Genomic DNA, 9923 nt, shown 5'->3' on the forward strand with positions numbered 1-9923 from the left:
TTTGTAACGTATTATTCAGTTATTGTATCACTGTTTGTTATCATTTGTTGTTATAATGCCTCCTGTGGGCCCCCATGAATTGTATTATTGTGTCTAAACTGATAATGAAGTGAGGCATTATTAAGCTATGTTTGATTAGAAAACGTGTTTTTATTTTTTTTCCTGGAGTTTTGTCCAGCCAGCATCCTGTGTTGGACGGCTACTTGGAGCTCTGTGCCATGAGACAAGCTCAGACGGATGGATTTCAACACTAATCCGTTTGATGTAAGTGAATTTAGGTTCTAATTCATGGGCTTGTGCACTGTATAACAAGCCAGAATCAGCAACACACGGTCCATAAATTCAAGAGGAGAGAGAGAGAGAGAGAGAGAGAGAAAGAGAGGGATGAGAGAAGGGGGTAGAAGAATATGGTGTTTAACTGGAAGGCAGTATGTTTTATCAGTCACTGGCACCATTTAGCTGACAAAAATGAGCAGGCCCAGCTCTGGGAATAGGGCCTAGGCACCGGGTGTTCACCAAATCCTCACAAGAAGAATATCAGCACTTCTCACATGCTGCTGCCTGATATCCACTGCTGTAGCTGAAAACTATCTCCATTGTCCAGTTTGATTGCCTGAATCAAACTGATTTACTGCAAATCCATCTGAGCTTTGATAAATCTATTACAGTTTCATTTCACTGATTTCATTAACGTGAATAAAACCAGCCATGCTTTCTGCATAACTGCCTTTTAATGGCTTGGCCCTGTCACCTGCCTCAGTATTAATCCCTCTGACTTATTGCTCCGCAGAGGGAATGAGTAATGGGTATTTGAATGTGATCAGCACAGTACAATGCAATTAAGGAACCAGTACTGTTCTGTGCCTTTAATCCTGAACTAATTTGAATTGCAGTTTGATAGCACTGTGAATCCTGCATAATTATGTAGGGTGCATATTAAACTCTGTGACAAACCAAAGAGGCCTTTAACTAGCCCTGCCATGAGGAGAGCAGCCAGGAGAGCAGTAAGGTAGCCAGCCATAGCACACTGGAAGTCTCAATTACCACCGTCTTGGCTGACAGGTGGAAGCTGGGGAGGGTGGTTGCGGGGGGGACTTCATTTGAAAATGGTTGACACTGATGTCTCTCTTTTTTTTTTTTTCATCCCTAACCTCGACTGTTATGTACAAGTGTCATTTCATCCTCAAAGAACAGATACATCAAGTGTGAATCAGGGAGGATTCGGGTTCGGCCAGTGTGGATGAGCTCTGAAGGGACGGTATTTTACCTTAAAGTCCACATCTATTTAACATCTACATCTGACACTCGATTGCAAATGTCTTATATTGTATACATTCAGTTAGTTATTGTTGTAACATACCTGTTGAGATTATTACAGTTTGGTTAAAGCATCAGAAGCATGCTATGTATTACCAAACCCAGAATTAAATGAAGATGTTTCAATATTAGTTACTTTGGTATATAAAGATGTTGCCTATTTAAAAAAAAAAACGGTGGGAATGGTGCATTTTCAGCTGCCTAGATTTTAAAAAAAAAATATAGCTGTCAGATGGGAAATTGGTTAAAAAAATCTTTTTTTTTCCCTGCCCTGGACAGATTTTCTTTCATCCATGTGGTCTTAAAAACTTCAAAGGTTATTGAAATAACTTTAAACAACTGTTAGCTGAAAATCAGATGCTTATCCCTGTGATTCAAGTGTAATGATAGTACATGACACAGGGGCTGTACAGGAGTGCAAGATTCTCAAACCTTAAAAAGACACATAATGTGACTGTCTGTCCCCCAAAAATGAGATGGTTTTAAATCTGCAGTAAATACTTCCATCAGGAGTTACCTTATTTCTTGTACCACAAGTGGTCTGACTTGGGCATATTTCACACTGCCTTAAAATATTCTTAACAGTGAGCTATTCTGCTTCACACAAGAATGAGCCACAGAGCGAAGAAAAGGGGAATAGAGTGAGGAGTGAGAAAGGGATGCAGAGACAGAGGGGAGAAGAGAAGGAAGACACAGAGGGGGCTGCTGGCTAAATTAAGCCATTGTGACTCAAAATCCTCCTTTAATAAGGTTCATGCTGTCTACAACTTCATCATTTTCTCCTGAATGATAATTACTTTATTCAATCATGTTCAAGGTTTTAGTGAAAGCTAGCATTGATTGATTAACTTCAATTACCATGCTTGCATTTGCATAGATAAAAACTGCTTTTCAATTTGTGAGTGGCACGCGGGTGGAAACCCTGCCTTGATATTTGCATTTCAATGTGAACGGTGAAGGATAAAGGTGGGAGCGGGGTCTGATCACTGCTAAGCCCTTTCTGGTCGGCTGCGCCAGCATCTATTTTTCCATAAACACCCTTTGTTATGATGTTGGTTTGCTCCCTCCACGCAGAGAGAGCCAGCAGTGAGCTCTGTTTGCAGGCTGGCTTGACGGCTCTGTTGGGGGATTAGGCTGCGTTGCACTACAACTCAGTCGAGAGCTTAGGTGAGCTCAGGCTGTGGCAGTGCACTGCTCTCACAACAGTTGTACACCGAGCAAATGAATAGATGAATGTTGGGAAATTTCACACTCCATGGAATTGTATATGGCTGTGCTGTATGTGTAGGCTGACTGAGCTAATGAAGATACACATGTGTACAGAGCAAGAGGCAGTGGGAGATAATTACAATTATCACATGTCTATATCAATCATCATTAACCAGATTGAAAAACGTATATAAATCCACACAATTTATCCTGATAGATGTCTCCTGCATCACATCATTTAAATTCTCTGTACTTCTGTCAAGTGCCTTATATCTTATCTCGGCTACAAAACTACAAGCTCATTTTTAGATTTTAACGAAATCCGGTCTCTTGACAAGCTGAAAACTTTTGCTTCTTGCCAACTTAAAGTGATAATGAAAAAACCAACAGATACTTGTAATTGCATTACTGTAACTGGAAGGAATGAGCACCTAAGTGTGAAAAAAAAAAAGATTTTTTTTTGAAGTCCATAGCCGCTGTGAGCTAAAATAAAAAATAATGAGAGGAGGTGGTTTTATAATGTATGGAATTTACATTTCTGCTCCGGTCCGTGCAAGGAATCGTACAACTATACAGTGAGCGAAATCACAGCTGTGCCACTTATGCATGAGTATTGGGATTACTGTCACCTTTGTCTGCATATTTTTCTTTGATTAATGTCACCCAAATGCTGTGTCTTCCAATTGAGAACCCAGTTCATTTGCATGATTTTTTGTACATGGTGCAAATTTGGGGATAAATTAGTCAGTCTCCCATCTTTGTTGGCATGGCACTGAGTGATTTTTACTGAAGGAAAGGAGTCTCAGAGCAATACTCCCAGAGAATTACACCTGTGAGATATGCTAATCATTAACACAGCCATAATGACCTTATTTACCTTCATATAAAAGACAGAAATTAGCATTAGGTGCCCTAAATGAACGGGGAGTTAATAATCAAGGCACTCACTTTTACCCCCCCATTTGTTAGCTGGAGAGGCTAAACAGCAGCTTCAATATGTTTAGTTGCAGGCAACCATCAGTCGATGCCTTTAAAACGTATTATGGCGCCATCTCCTATTGCTGCCTTGGAGGGGAATTCCCAGATGGTGGGCTATGATTAGGTAGTTCACTTAGCTGTTTAGAAATGAGCATCTGGAAACACAGGTTGAATTAACACCACTGGGTCCCTCATTTTCTCTAAATGAGTGTCATTCAATTAATCTAATTATTAGGCATGCAAAAACTGAAGGACTAATAGATTCCTATTATACCGTCATTATCATCTCATGCTCACAAGTGCTTACATTTCCAAACAGGCTCACGTGTGTTTCGCACCAAAAGAAACAGCCTCTAGCTCCACTCTTATGCCTTCAGCTTACCTACGGACAAGTTTAGAAAATCGACAAACTTGGTTACTTTTTAAATGATCTCATTTGCATTTTGCTTTCGACTGTGCTGCGAGTTTTCAGTTTTTCTCATTCCTGGTCCTTTCGGATGCAGAGCCCTGCTGGTTTCCATTTTTGTCATGTAATCAGGGACTGATTTAGACCTAGAACACCAGCTGAATGAAATTAAGATTCTAGTAGGACTGAAAACAAGCAGCACTCTGGGTACTGAGTAGCAGGACTGAGAGCCACTTAATTACAGCACTGTATCTGTGACAAAATAAAATGCACCTCAGAGGCATCATTAGCAGCAAATACACAGATATACCGCTCATTCGAATCGATGGCATAGGTATGAAATCGTAGGGAGCAAGCCTTAAAGCAATTAGAAGTGGGAAAATTGGCATTCACATTATAGGAGAGCTATTTCTGAACAACTTCGCCATATTCTACCTGAGACTCCTGTGGCTATTTCTGCTACATTTGTGGCAAACAAAAAGGTTGATCTGGTGGATTTTGAAGACGTCGTCCCTCTGTCTCTTCGTGCCATCTGACATAATGGACGGGCAGAACAGATGATCGGTGTCGGCTCCTTGTCAGCCACCTCCTTTCACATGGAGCATGTGATGCAAGCCTAAAGAGGCCCGTGTCGCGTCTCTCTCTTTCTCCGTGCCCTCCCCTCCTCTCTGGAGCCCCTGCTGGCCGGAAGGGCCCTCTCCCCAGGCTGGAGTGGCTCCTGCTGGGACTGCTGAGCCGCTGGTGAGGGAGGGAGGGATGGAGGAGGGGTTACATAGACCTGAAGAACATTATCAGCAGCCCCCAACCTTACCCATCACCCTCCACCCGATCCCAGTCTCCCATCCTCTGTCTCTGCTTACCCTCCCCCACGTATAGACAGACGCTCTCCCTGCTGTTTGTGTGTGTACATGCGTCCATGCACTCGCCTCCATATGGGCTCTTTCGGTGGATGCATGTGTCGGAGGAAGACGGAGCGACCGTGTATGTGTGTGTTTTCATACAGGCCTGCTTGTGTATGAATGAGTTTTAGTGGGGACGCGACGTGTGTCTGTGGGCATGTAAGTGGAAGGCTGAGTGAGTAAACATGTCCCAGGAAAAAAGACATCTAACAAAAAATGTACTGTACCGAGATAATCACGCAGAGGAAAAATTTCTGCCAGAGAGCTGGTCAATTAAATCATCATCTCATTAGAATAAAACCACTTAAGCTGTAATCAAATGACTTTTAATCCTAAAAGCAGCACCCAAAAATAACACTTTCCGCCTGTTTCTGTTTCACTTACTCTTTACCCAGTGTTCTTTTATCTTCATGTGTGCTTTTTATCTTTTTTCCTCTTTTTCACCATTCACCTAAATACACTTCAGCCCCCCTCAACAAGCCCTCTATCAGCCACACTTCAGTCTATCCCTGTCCATAATGCAAACACCCAGGCAACTTAATTCACAAAGAAGAGATACCAATTTCTTCACAGCAAGAGATATATCAAGGATGTTAAACAAAGCAAACAGCTGCATCGAATTCTGATGGCACAAAGCTAAGCCTCCAATTTGAGCCTCCCCTCAGAAGAAAGCAGAACTTAGCTTCAAATATATTCCTGGTAGAAAAAAGAGCGTATTGTGTTATCATGAGTCTGTTTACCTAGTGAATCTACATATGGCTATCTAATATCTTTGTGCCATTGAGTAGGTTGGAAGCTGGAGTCCCAGGGGTTTCAAGGCTGGGATTATGCATGGCGGGGGTTGAACTATTGCCCCTGTGTGATTGAAAGACCTCCGCCAGCTTAGGCCCTGTTTATTGTACATTTGCATCGCTCAGTTCCATGAGGCTGCTGGGAACTATCAGTGGCCAGGCGGCTCATATCTGGGGCTGCTATAATTCGGTTTCCCCCGGATTCCCCTCATGCTATCCAGCGAGCAGGAGACGCTGAGGGGCTTATAGGCAATCATTTAGTCTGATTGACCAGGATATGCTCTGATCAATATCTTGCACCACATGGTGAGAGAAAACAAATCAAGTGTTTGTGTATTTTACGCCCTTATTTACGCAGGCATTCGGGATTCAGGACCAAAACACTTGTCTTTAATTTGGAGAGGACGGGTAGTTTGGACACGAGCCACGCTTCGCACATGGAGAAGTGTAAGATCAGAGATGTGGTGAGACAACTTTAAAAGGTGTCACATGCTTTGTGTCACTCAGTTGCTTTCTGAATCATGTCCTACCACCGAAGAGCAGATCTATTAATAAAGATAATTGCATTTGGATCCATGCCCTGAAGTGGTCAACTATGCAATTTCACTAATTCATCCTAGTGAAAGGTTGACCTTAAGAAATGTAATTACACATACACACACCTGAGTAACACAAGAGCCCAAGAGGTCCGCAAAACGTTTACTGGTGAAGAAGGTATAATTACCAGAAAACAATTAGCCCATTGTCGTGGCAGTTGGCAAGAGAGTTTTTCCAGTGCAGCTTCTGGCTTTAAACAAACAACTGATTATGAAAACGCTGTTTCTAAATCATAGGCTGTCAATATTGAAGCCAAGATAAAGCTCATCTGATTTGTTTATTTTTTGTTTTTTTTTAATGCAGGGCTTACTTCGATGTTAAATATTGAAAATCAAGTTATTAAAATTTGGGAGAAGCGCAATGCACCTGCCTCTTTTTAAGGTATACAGTGGGGAGCAGCATTAGTTCTACATGGCCACGTGGAATTAAGTGGTTTAGAGTATCCTGGTATAAACACAAATCATTTATGAATTTTAATAGGCCCACCCATGCCTCATAACTATGCATGACTTCATACTTTCATAATTGACAGGAAATATGAACTAGGCCAAGGGTCGCCTATTAGAATGACTTTTCATTTAATTTTTTGACAGCCCAATACACAAATGCAGGGTGGATTTCTTGAGCATATTCATGTAGTGCACAGGAACCTTTCTGGTGAAGTCTAGCAGCAATCCCCCCGGGGCCAGGGCCACCTCTCATACAATTACACAGTACTACACTTGGAAGTAGTAAAGTAGATCTCCCTTTGAGTCGAGCGGCGTTGTTGCTGAAGCAGAAATTCAGTTTGTTCATCACAGTATTATGCTAAACACTATTACACTGCTAGGGACATTTCAGTGATTAAAAACAAAGCTCACAAAGCCAAAAAATGCTCATGCTACATACAGACAGTGGCTATTGCATAACAGACAAAACCATAAACCATGCAGGCTGAGCAAATATACTGTAGAGTTGCCTTTTGCTCAAGTTCAGCTGTAGGTCAGGATGACACCCCCCCTCCCTTTCATCTTCAACACCTACCCTGACCAGGACTGTTCTGTGGCAGAGAGGTGTTCATGTACAATAGAACAATATGCAGTGGGAGGTCAAGGAATGTGGGCCCCCCTTTTAGCACAAGCTAAAACTCATTGTATCCCTAAGATGTAAATCTACACCTCTGGGCTATAAAAGTGCTACAAAGAGGGTTCTTGACTGAGTAAATTAACATTCATCCCACTCGCAATTAAGCAGACAGACTGACATTGTAGCTCCTACATCACGGCAACACTGGGGGCTTTGTTGACATGGCGTCTGGACAGAGGAAAAACCAGAGGAAAATATTTTCAACTGAGTCATCGACTGGACATTGGTATCTGGAGACTACAGTCTGAGAACAAAACAAGACGCTTTAACTCTGCTGTCATTCTCTCGTGGGATGCTGTTGTTAGGATCATCTTCACCCCAAAAGAAGCAGAATTGTGAACCCCACGTTGTTATATCGCTGTAGACCAATTATGAGCTGTATGTCAAGCAGTTTTTCTTCGTAGTTAAAGCTAAAAAATCAATGTGAACTTGCATCCATCTAATAGAAAAGCAGAGTTTGTCTAATTCTGCAACAGATGGTGCTTGTTGTTTGAGCCATCTATAGCTCACAGAACAAGTTTTTGATAAGAAGAGGGATGCAGCATTGTAAGTTTAAGATGATAAATAAATCTATATTTGTGAAAGAATTTAAATTAAAAAAATAAATGTCCTCTAAGAAAAAGAAAATCACACTAAACAAAGCATTTTAGCAAATATTAAAGTGTCCAACGCAGACGACATACATCCAGTTAACACAGGATATAAGAACGCGTTACTGAAAGCTTGAATACATTACCATCTGCTGCTTTTAATCCCAGACAGTTACAGTAGTGGCATGTTTTGGTAAAAGGATATCATTAATCATGGGTATAATCAGATGACATCAGGTCATGGCCCACTAAGTGTGTTTTCCTCATTATGGTAATATGGAGGAGAGGGGTGTGTTTCCGCTCCTTTTTTTTTTCTACTTTGACACTTCTTTTCATGACAACCTACTCCTCACGGAGGAGGAAGAAAAGATTAGAAGCCTGGACACAACAGCCGTCTCCTCTAGTGACTATAATCTGATATATGGCAGCTTAAATCCTTAGAATTTAACAGATGTTAGAAAAAAGATAACAAGTGCAGGTGTGAAATCGTGAAACTATGAGATTTCCAAATATGCAGGTAGAAAATAAGTATTTTCTTTTAGCTCTAAAAGGATTTCTTTTTTGGTGTGTTTCTGGCGTCAGATCTTAATTCAAGTCACACCAACTTCAACTTATGAATAGACCGAAAGCATTTCTGTGGCAGTAGAAAATAAACCCCGAGGCTATTTACTGTCTCCTTGATATATGAAGTTTGTGGTTTTGATTGTGTGTGATTATGTTCTGGGAGAATGACCTTTAGTGGCAACCGTATTGTAATGTAATGAGGATGTGTCAGTCGGCAGGAGTACAGTGATGAGACGAGGCCAGGCAACTGGCGTTTAGAGCATCGATCCACCGGCACCATGAGTATAGAGGAGAATCTGAAATATTTCAACGCTTCCTTCTCCCAATATACAAGTGGATGTGGGATCTCATCGAGCTGCTCTGAGGCACTTGAGGCAGCTTGAGCAATCAAGTACAATAAGAAACAAGGCCGACATATAAGGACCCTTCTGTCTGATGAGCTACAGATCATCCTGTTTTTCCCGAAACATACATGATAATAGAAACTGCATTAATATAAAACAGTAAAATAAAAATTAAATCCTACCACTTCTCCTGTATTTTCAGTTTATTTAGTAGAAACCATGTAGATTTTATATTAGGTGTAGCCAGGAATATGACAATGTTGTATCACACCAATGATGATTAATGTGGAAAAGATAAAAAACAGTTGGAGCGGAGGTGAAAGGAGAGGTGGTGCAGATTGATATGGTGATGGATTCTCTTACCTCCACCTTCTCATTAACTCTGGCCTGGGTAATATGACCTGGGAGAGATTTTCTCCTCCTACTTCAGCCCTAACACCGAGTCTCTAAGCCCTGCTTGGTAAGCCCTATGTCATAAAGCACAATTAACTGGGCCAATCAGACAGGCTTAAAGTCACTCCTCTAGTGCCTTAACTCCTAATTAACCAAAATACATCTTCAGTAATGAATCAGCCCCATGGATTTCAATCATAATCATAGTCATTCGCGATGTTGTAAATTGCTGTGACTTTTTCTTCAAGGACTACTTGGTGTGATTTGGGCTAATAGGAATTAAAATCAACTATTTTTAGTCAGGTTTGGTTTTTCTGGGGGGTAAAAAGTGCACCTATAAGAAATCTGATTTAGCGCTGAATGTGAATCTTTGGTTGAATGTGATCTGAGTATGTAGTGAACAGTTTATCTCTGGGGTCTGAGCCTTAACTATGGAAGCAGAGCACCAGTGAAACATTAATCACCAAAGTATTATGGCTGATATCCTTGGACAGCACATTAATTCAGGTGGCTATTAGGCTCCTTTGCAGCCAACCTTCGAAAAAGGTCCACATTGAAATTCAGTTGACAGTGTACAGTGTGCAGAAAGCTAACTATGGTTTTACTGCATCCCAACAATAAGCAAAACAAATTGCAGACATAAATGCAGAACAACCAGTAATCTAAGTAGTGGAGCGGATGCTGCAACATAATGCGGACTTCAGTGGGCA

This window comes from Acanthochromis polyacanthus, chromosome 14 (assembly GCF_021347895.1).
Source record: "Acanthochromis polyacanthus isolate Apoly-LR-REF ecotype Palm Island chromosome 14, KAUST_Apoly_ChrSc, whole genome shotgun sequence".
In the NCBI taxonomy this organism is placed as follows: domain Eukaryota; kingdom Metazoa; phylum Chordata; class Actinopteri; family Pomacentridae; genus Acanthochromis; species Acanthochromis polyacanthus.